This window comes from Hypanus sabinus, chromosome 10, assembly GCF_030144855.1.
Source record: "Hypanus sabinus isolate sHypSab1 chromosome 10, sHypSab1.hap1, whole genome shotgun sequence".
Lineage (NCBI taxonomy): Eukaryota > Metazoa > Chordata > Chondrichthyes > Myliobatiformes > Dasyatidae > Hypanus > Hypanus sabinus.
Window position 1 is genome coordinate 147501722 of NC_082715.1, and position 10559 is coordinate 147512280.

Here is a 10559-nt window from a genome sequence, read left to right on the forward strand (position 1 = left end):
GTGTAAAATATTTATTTAATTAATCTGTCATTTTTAATTCTCTTTTATAAATTCCTTTATTGCTTGATTACATTTTTTCTAAATACCCACAGAAGCTATCTCAGATTTTTTTCTATTTTCTATCTCAGTTCTATTTCTTTATCAATTTCTTGGTTACACTTCATTGAATTCTAAAATACTCCTTTACAGGCTGACAGGTGAAATTTGTCGTTGAGCAAGGTGAGATATTAGATTTGGGTAGGAATATTGGGAAGAGGAATATAAACTCAAGAGCACAGGGGTACATAAATAATGAGATCTGACTATACCAATAAAAACTGTAGGACAGCTTGAAGCAAAGTTTTATTATTTATTTATTTAGTGATATGGCATGGAGTCGGCCCTCTGGCCCTCCGAGCCATGCAGCTACAGCATCCCCACCATCCTAATTAACCCTAATCTAATCACGGGACAATTTACAATGACCAATTAACCTACCCGGTACACCTTTGGACTGTGTGAGGAAAGCAGAGCACCAGGTGAAAACCTAATAATCACAGTACTCAGGGAGGATGGACAGAGACTCCTAACAGAACCACACTGGAATTGAACTCCAAGCTCCGGAACACCCAGAGCTTCGCTAACCTTGTGTAGTTAAAAGCAAGTGGGATCCTGATCTTTATAATAGGGACATAGAGTGTATGACAAAGAGATCATAATATAACATTTTGAGCACAACCTGAAAAAAACTACTGTGTTTAATTTTAAGAAAAACGTTGAGGCGTTGGAGAAGGATTACTAAAATGATACCAGTGAATACTGTAAGTGGATAGTCTGGAGAATTTTTTTGTTGGAAAAGAGTGGATACCAATTGTTTCTCATAAAACTTTAAGATTGTGGCCAGTGTATTCAGCGTACACAGAAAGCAATTGTTCCCATTGGCAGAACCAGAGATATGGAATGAAGGTAATTTGCAAAAGAATCCAAACTGACAAAGAGGGGAAACATTTTTGTGCAGGTGGTGATTAAGGTCTGCAAGCACTGTGCTAATGGGGAGTCCACTTTAAATAATCACAGTACACAGAAAACCCATACCATCAAAATAAACTCAATAAGGACTGAACGACTCTAGATAGACAACAATTAACAAATACAGCTGTGCAGGCCCACAGTTGCAGCTGTGTAAAACTCTGGTTAGACCATACTTGGAATATTGTGTTCATTTCTGGTCACCTCATTATAGGAAGGATGTGAATGTTTTAGAGAGGTTGCCCAGGAGATTTACTAGGGATACTAAGCCCTAGTATAAGGGATACTTAGATTGCATGTCTTTTGAGGAAAGATTGAGCGAGATAGGGCTAATTACAGGATGAAGGAACCAAGAATAGTTTTTTCCCCTCAAGATTCAAGTTTATTTATCATGTTTACATTGAAATATATAGTGAAATGCATCGTTTGTGTTATCAACCAGCATGTCTACCAATTTCACAAAAAAAAGTGAGACTACGTTTTCCAGGGAGATACATGTTTAAGCAACTGGGCAGAGATGGCAAATGGAAAACAAAGAAGGAAAATGTTATATTTTCCACTTTTGGATAGGAAATATAATTTAGAGCCCTAGAGAGAAACAGCAGAGACAAGCTCTTTGGCCCACCAAGTGAACCAGTCATCAAACACCCATTTGCACCAATCCCGTATTAATCTTACTTTCCCTACATTCTCATCAATTCCACAGATTCTACCATTCACCAGCACACCAGAGGCAATTTAAAGCAGCCAATTAATCAACCAGCTTGTGTTTCTACAATGGGTAAGAAACTAAGGCACCACAACATTCTGGAGAGAATGTGCAAACTATACAGATAGCTTTGGAGATCAGGATTGAACCCGTGTCTCTGGTGTTGTGAGGCAGTGGCTCTACTAGCTCCATCACAATCCCATTAAGGAGGGTCAAAATTAAATGTTGCCACAATTGATTCTTGTACAAAAACTCAAAATTTAGCATCCACGTAAAAGTAGGTACCTTGTAATTTAGAAAGCAAAAAAAAAGCACAAAACTGAAGGAGTTTTACTTCCAGTGTCAGAGTGTTGGTGAGATCTTACCTGGAATACAGCGTGCACTTTTGGTTTCTTTATTTACTTGAGAATGTATATGGAAGCATTTCAGAAAAGATTCGCTGGATTGCTTCCTGAAATATAGGAGGGATCTTATGAGAAGTATTCGATGAAAAAATGAACCTAACTTTGGAGTTTGAACAAGAAGAGATTTCACTGAAATATGATTCCGAAGGGAGCTTGATCAAACTTGTTGTAAGGATGTTTTCCCCAGAGAACATAATCTTAACATTAGGCACAGTCTTTTAAGACTGAGCTGAGGTGGAATTCCTTCCCTCAGGTAAATTTCAGTCTTTGTACTTCTCTACTCTCGAACGCTGTGGATTTGGAATCATTAAGTCTATGAAATGGATTTTTTTTCAACTCCAAGGTAATCAAGGATTGTGGGGGAAAGCCCAAACATTAAGTGTATGGATACCACTCTTATTAATTACTCAGTTCCATCGCCCAGGGTTCAGTCCATCCTTCAGTGCTTTTTGCGTGGGGTTTACATGTTCTCTCTGTGATTTTGTAGGTTTCTCCAGATGCTTTGGTTTCCTCCCACATCCACAAGGCATGTGCATTGGTGGTTTACTTGGTCACTGCCCCCAGCATGCCTAAGTACTTAAATAATCAAAGGGACATGTGAGAAGATCATTTGCAAGGTTAGAGGGAAGATGCAGGTGAATAGGAAATGACACAGTATGAGGAGAGTGAAAGGGGGACATGTCAGATTGGTGTAAATGGACTTCTGACAGACTTGAGCATAGGCTTAAGGATAAATTTCCATTTTCTGTGACACACCATGAGTGGCTGTTCCAGAGGCTTCTGGATCAGAACAAAGAATACAAAATTAAGTTTAGCATGTAATCCATGTAGTTTGAATTGCATTCAGCCTGCAGATTCATGCCATATGGGCCAACTACTACAGACTGTTTCTATTCATTATGAACCTTCTTTCACGGTAATCATCTCACCCCTGACTGCTCCTATATTAGTCTTAATTTTTTTCCTCTCATAAACATCAAGCTTCCCCCAAGTGCATTTGATGTTAATTCCTTCACCCAATTTCAGTGTGAGAAAGACTAGATTCTCACCACAGAATCTTCCTGTTACTTATTTGATCTGTTCCTGACAGTCTTGAGATGATGCTCCTGCGTTTTAAGCTTCCTTAGAAATATAAGCAGTTTATACTTGTTCATACATGTGCTCATACTTTTGGAGCCCTACCTAGTTTTAAAGACTGCAGTCAGTGTTGCCTAACTTCTTCCCTTTTAGAGAAAAGCAGAAACCTACTGAATGTTACCTGTAGTTACATCTCTCACATCTGCTAACATCCTTGTAAGGCTCTTACATATTTTTTTTCTTGTCTGTGCTTCAATAACATTTCTTTAGTACAAGATCAGTTCTTTGTATAACGCTCCAAGCATAATCTAACTAAAATGTTATAACTGTAAAATCTCCTTCAGGAAAGGATGAAACAAACAACAGAAATATTAATGGCTTTTAAATATTTTTTTGTCTCCATATATGTGTCTCCAGCACAGAAACCAGTTATTTGTCATAGTAACTGCATGCTGATAAAAGGATATGTTGTTGGAGTTAAGTGAAGGGCAGGATTTCATTCAACCCAACTGATACAATTTAAAAACTGTCTGCTATTATTCCTGCCTCCCTTTATATTTAATAGCTTTCTATTAGTTGCATGTATGTAATTCATAGATTCACCATCTGCAATATTTTGCTTTTGCTTTATTATTTAATTCAACGTTGCTTCCATTCCACAATTGCCACAGGATTTCCATTGTTTCTTTGAACTTTTTAAATTTTGTAACTTTCTGCTTATTTTCTAGTCTTTGATCCAGCATCAATTCAGGCTCACTCCACAACTGTCACCAGCTCTAGCTTGATCCATGTTGATTCACTTTAAATTTATTCCCTTGTCATTTATGGGCATCTTCTAGATATTAACTATGCCTTGAGATATGAGCTTTACCACATCCTAAGATTCACCTGTGCATGAGCTTGTCACCTCTTCAGCAGCACCAAAGATCTCCTTGTCTATGGATTTCATCCTAACTTTTTCCAGAGCATTAACAATGACTTCTTTTTCTTTTTTGAATGAGGATTTCAACAGATCTTGGATAAAACTTGTTCTTCCCCAATTGTCCTGACAAAGGGTCTCGGCCCGAAATGTCGAAAGTGCTTCTCCTTATAGATGCTGCCTGGCCTGCTGTGTTCCACCAGCATTTTGTGTGTTACTTGAATTTCTAGCATCTGCAGATTTCCTCGTGTTTGCTCTTCCCCAGTTTGTTCTTCTGGACAAATCTATCCATTAAAAATGTAACATCTTGATAAGTTTTTACTATCCCTTCTGACCTTGTATTCCCTAAACTTAAATGATCCCTTAAATTTTGAAGAAAACTCATCAAACGCCATCCTGGAATTCACTGATGACACCATGGTTGCTGGCAGAGTCTCAATTGGTGACAAGGATGCACACAGGAGTGAGATAGATCAGTTGGTTAAGTGGTATCGCAGCAACAACCATGCACTCAATGTCAGAAAGACCAAGGAATTGATTGTGGACTTCAGGAAAGGGAAGTTGTGAGAATGCACACCAATCCTTCTTGAGAAATCAGTAGTGGAAAGAGAGCAGCCTCACATTCCTGGGTGTCAACATCTCAGAGTATCTATCCTGGGGCATTGTTGCAATCACAAAAAAGGCACAGCAGAGGCTGTACTTCAGCAAGAGTTTGAGGAGATTCGATATGTCACCATAGACTCTAGCAAATTTCTACAGATGTACAATGGGGAGCATTCTGAATTGTTGCCTCATCGCCTGGTATTGGGGTTCCAATGCACAGGATCAAAAGAGGCTGCAGAGCTCCCTCACGTCACAACCCTCCCCACCACTGAGGACATTGTTCAGAGGTGGTACCTCAAGAAGGCGGCATCCATCATCATTAAGGACTCTTACCATCTGGGACATCTTCTCTTCTCATTACCACTATCAGGGAGGAGGTACAGGAGCTTGAAGACCCACACCCATTGTTTTAAGAACAGCTTCCCCTCCGCCATCAGATTTCTGAACAGTCCATAACTCATGAACACCACCCCCCCCACTCAGCTTTTGTGCTATTCACAGTATTTATTTATTTTTGGGGCTTATACTTTTTGTATTGCACTGTACTGACGCCACAAAACAACAAATTTCACAACATATGTCTGTGATAATGAAGCTGACTGTTTTCCACCAAAATATCTTATTATCAATCAGTTGATATCAACTAATGGTTTGCAAATTATACTATGTGAATTCCTGTGTATTTAGTTATTGACAGAGGAATTAGTGCAGTGTACACTACCATGTTTAGGCAGGGGTTGCAGCTCTGGTGAAGGGGCTTACCATGTCCATTCCGAGCAGTCCACTCGCTTTTGGTCCCCGCCCACACCTGCTTTCACCTGTGGCTCCAAGTGGTGTTTGCATGCAACAGCAGCCACACAGTACATCACTTCAAAAGTGGGGCTAAACCAGGGGAGGAAAGCTGGCGAAACCATAACCTGGTGGAATAGGGACATGCCAGTCCTAGCATGAGAAGTCAGCTCCAGTGGACTGAGCAGATAAGATCGACAGTGAGATCCAATGGGCAAGAAGGTGGTTCTGCAATGCTTCATGGAGAGCGAAGAGCAAGATAAGGCACAGAAGAAGTCATGATTATCCACTGTAGTAAGGAAGACCCCAGTTTGTGATGATTTCTCATGGCATTGTATCTGGACTCCTGAGATGAAGAGGGTGGAACTGTCTCAGTGAAATGGTTTTACCACTTTTAAAATTCTCCTGCACAAGTTTCGCCGTCTTCGCTGGATATGACCGACAACCAACACACTGCCCTGCCCTTTTGAGTGACTGAATGCACAAAATTAGCACAGACACCTTGTGCAGAAAATGGACTGCCTTCATATAATGCTTTTGAAGACTGCATCCTCCAGATCTTATAACATTCAAGATGATTTTCGATACCTTCTAATTCTTTGTAGTTTCTAACTTATTGAAGTAATGAGATTGTTTCATTTTCACATCTGGATGCTTGAAACCGCAAAACAATTCTAAATTGTCTTACTGCTTATTTCTCACCAACTCTGAAAAAAATCACTGCTTTTTGAACACAAACACACACAACTGATGCAGTTTAAAAACTGTTCACTCTAAGCACAATGTAGTGTCCAATGGCCACCCAAGTACACTCAGCTGGCACTAGTTAGAAAATAACATCAGCCTCCTGTCCCGATTAAGAGGCCAAGTGCCCCAAAATAGTGAAGGGAACTATAGTTATTTTTTCAACTAGTTTTTGTTCTTTAAGAGTTGTCCCAAATAAGTGGCTGCCCGATTAATCAATGGATCAGTTAACCAGAATCCACAGTATTTGCTGACATAAATGTACTTTGATAATAAATTTACTTCAAACTTTTTTCATCCAACATTACTCTTTGAAAGTTTTGATAGCATGTTTGGATTGTTTCCCGTAAAATGTTCCATTGTGCTTCTATGCATACATCAGTGGTTTAATATTACAAAACTGCAATGAATTTTCACTTGGCCCTCTTTCCATTGTTTAAGAGGTTGAATTAACTTCCACGTCAACCTTTTTTAAAATGAGCTAATTTGTAATGCACCAAACTGCATTTCATCTCTAGACTAAGATGTATTATTTTATCTAAATAATTCAGTGGTATTGGTGCTTTTGGGCTACCTAAGAATCCTGCTTTAGTCAACTTAGAACAATGTTAGGATGGGGATACAATATCTTCTCTAATCTAGACTTCAAGGCAGAAGGTTGATCTATTGAAGTAAATACATGAGAGAGAAGGGAATGGAAAACGTATAATGGGCTAAAATATAGAGAAAAGAGAGACCCAATCACAAATAAGAGAAAATCTGCAGATACTGGAAATCTGAGTAACACACACATACTGCTGGAGGAACTCAGCAAGCCAGACTCAGTCCTGCTGAAGGTTTTTGGCCCAAAACATCGACTATACTCTTTTCCTTGATGCTGCCTGCCCTGCTGAGTTCCTCTAGCATCTTGTGTGTGCTGTAAAGAAATGAGAATTTTTTTTAGGCCAATCCGGATGCTGTGATACTTAATCATTAATGATTTTGATAACCAAAATGGAGATACTGTAATTAGATAACTCTTTATCTTCAGTCACTTTGCTTTATGCTCCATTATCTGCAGTAGATGTTTTTGCTGACGTGTTCTGTTCCTGTGTGAGGATGGTACAAGCAAACTTCCTTATAACCTGCTGATCAATCAATGTATGTTGATCAACAAGCTGACTAGATGTATTACTGGGGAAAGAGTTCACCTTTGATAATATGGACGTTTGAAGTAGTGCATACAGTGAGTGCTAAGGGGTGCAAGGGTGAAGTCAATTACTTCTGACAGTTGGGGAATGAATAGTGACTTTATTTTGCTGCTGATATCAATATTCGTATTGCAATCCACTCACAACTGTAGGTTGCTGGAGTGTTATTTGTGATGTCTCCTGCATCTTATATAATACCTGTTCAGTTTAATTTTTTTTAGTGAATTTTGTTTGTACTGATGATGTAATTGCTGAGAAATGAAGTGTTACAAAGGGGTCATTTCAGTTTGATCCGTGCCATCCACCAGTGCAAGGTTGCAGTATGTGTAAAAGATCTTGCTGCATTTGCTACAGGAATTTGGTGAAAGCAAGTCAGCGACATGATGATCATATGTAAAAGTGCAGCAAAGATTCAGTAGATTGTGAAATTCTGGTACAAAACAAGATTTAGCCTTTGACTGAAGCACAGAACAATGAGAGAGCATTGATATGCATGATTCTGATAAAGGTTGACAAAGGTTGACAAAGGTTGATAAAGGTAGATGAGGGGCTGCTCCCTTTGACTAGTGAGTCTTGAATCCTATTGTTCACTACTGAAGTTTCTTTAGCATGGGGTATTCAAATCTATGAGTTGTTTTTTAATATAAGTGGATGTAGGATAATGGGGATCAGGCAGAAAGAAAGACTTGAAATGGAGGCTCCAATGCTCAGGATTGAAAGAGGCTTCAGAGTTTTGCAGACTCTGTCAGCTTCATCACAGGCACATCCCTGCCACCATCAAGGACATATTTTAAAGGCATTACCTTAAGAAGGCGGCATCCATTATTAAGGACCCTCACCACCTGGAACATTATTAGCATCGGGGAAGAGGTACAGGAACTTGAGGACCCACACTCAGCATCTGAGGAACAGCTTCTTCCCTCCACCATCAGATTACTGATCGGTCCATAAACTCTACCTCACCTTTCTTCTTCCTCGCTATTTATATCTGTATGTATGTGATTTATAATAAGTTGTATGTCTTGCACAGTACTGCCAACACCAAACAACAAACCTGATTCAGAATATTATATTAAATCCAGGCAACATCCTGGTGAGTCTCCTCTCCTCTCCACGTGCAGTCACATCCTCCCTCAAGTGTGGTTACAGGAATGAATACACAATACTGCAGCTGTGGCCTAGCTCACGTTTTATGAAGTTGTACCATAAACCTCTTTGCTCTTATATTCTGAGACCTGCTGAGTGCATACAGCATTGATTGTTCTTAATTCAAATCTTTGAGGATAGCAGAACAAATTCATTAAGTTGTTTTATCTTTAAAAGGAAAAAGCAGACCGTATAGGATGCCATATAAATCAACGTGTTTAATTGCGTGTGCTACATATTAAGGTTTTGGGGAAGGTAGAGCAAACATTTACCATGTTTGCCATGGATGAGTGAGAGGGTTTCAATTATCTGGAAAAGATGAGATCATCTACTTAGTGAAGCAAAAGGGGGAAATATAATAGAGAGGTTCAAAATTGCAAGTGATTTTGCTAGAGTAAATAGGCTGAGACTGTTTCCATTGGCAACAAGCTACACAACCAGAGAAGGGAGACTTAAAATAGTTTGCAAATGGGTGAGAGTGGATTGTTTCGCAAACAGATTGACCAGTAATGCAAAACAAATAGCAAAAGCTGCAAGGTTGTGGAAAAAGAGCAAGGGAATCCGGCTTAGACATAACAGGTCATGTGAGCTTTTTGTTCAAAGTGACCATCCTTCAATTTCCTTGGCAGTAGGTACTTACTGCATCCCTGTTCTGTCAAGGGGAGAGTCATCTCTGAATGAGGAAACATTTTAAAAAATGTGGCCTTGCTATTTGATCAGCAGCACATATCTGCTGGCAATCTTGTGTACTGACAATTTTGATCATAGCAATGATAAAGAAATGCTTAAGAAATCTCTCAGAAAAAGTGGTTACAACACAAACTAACATCAAGATTATCTGGTAATTGGTGACAAGAAGCAAGGCAGAGTATCAGTGCTGCCTCTGGGACACAAACTGAACTCAAAGATTCATCAAACAGAAAATGCTGTGGATACTCAGTAGGTCAGACAGCATGTGTGGAGAGAGAAACAGTTAATGTTTCAGGCTGAGAAGAGCATTTGTCAACATTTTTCCAGTATTTTCTGTTTTCATTTCTTTTTTTAATTTTTGTTTGATTTCTGAAGTGTTACTGACTATTTCCAAACACCTCTCACTTCCTCCAACTCTTCCCTTCCTTTTCTCAATCTTCATTTTGGAGGCACCTTTGTTCTGGTGGCACCACTTGTCACATCGGTGCTTCCAGTATCTCCTCGTCTTTCCTCAACATGACCACCTTTCACCATGGTCCTCCATCTCCCATACTTACCTTGCATAATTGATCCCCCATCAGTGCAAGGATGCTGTTTTCCTTTGTCTAACCTACCAGTCTACACATTTACCCTCCATAATTTCCAACACCTCTGATGCGTGAAGTTACTACCAGGGCCAGGCACATTTCAACAACCACCCCAACCCCCACACACAGACACAGACACAGACACACACACAAGCACTCCATTTCAACATCCTAAAGGGGACCTTCGCATGGAGAGCAAAATCTGCCTTTTTAGCTCCCATTTTTTCCACTTTTACGTACTCAAATAGTTCCACAAATTAATGTAGCAATTACCTTATGCATCTTCCAGTCAACCACACTTAACGTTCAATGTGGGGATAACTGAATGCAGATTGACTTCATTAGCTTGTTCCTTGCATTTCCAGCATTCACATTTTCTCATCTTATATTGCAGGTTTCATTACTTATCAACAGTATATACATGCTTTCCACAAATGGATTTTGTCTTTCACCAGCCTTCACCACAATTTTATAGTTGCCACCAGCTTTATTTGTGGTATTGAATCTTTACATCCAATTACCAGCCTTTCTTTTAATGCTTCTCTTTCTGCAATTTAAAATATGTTCACTTTTGAACTTTTCTGATTTCTAACAAAGGGCCAACTTTGGAAAAGGTCCAGAAGAGGTTCACTAGAATGATCCCAGGGATGGAAGGTTAACATACAAGGAATGTTTGGTTCTGGACCAAAACTC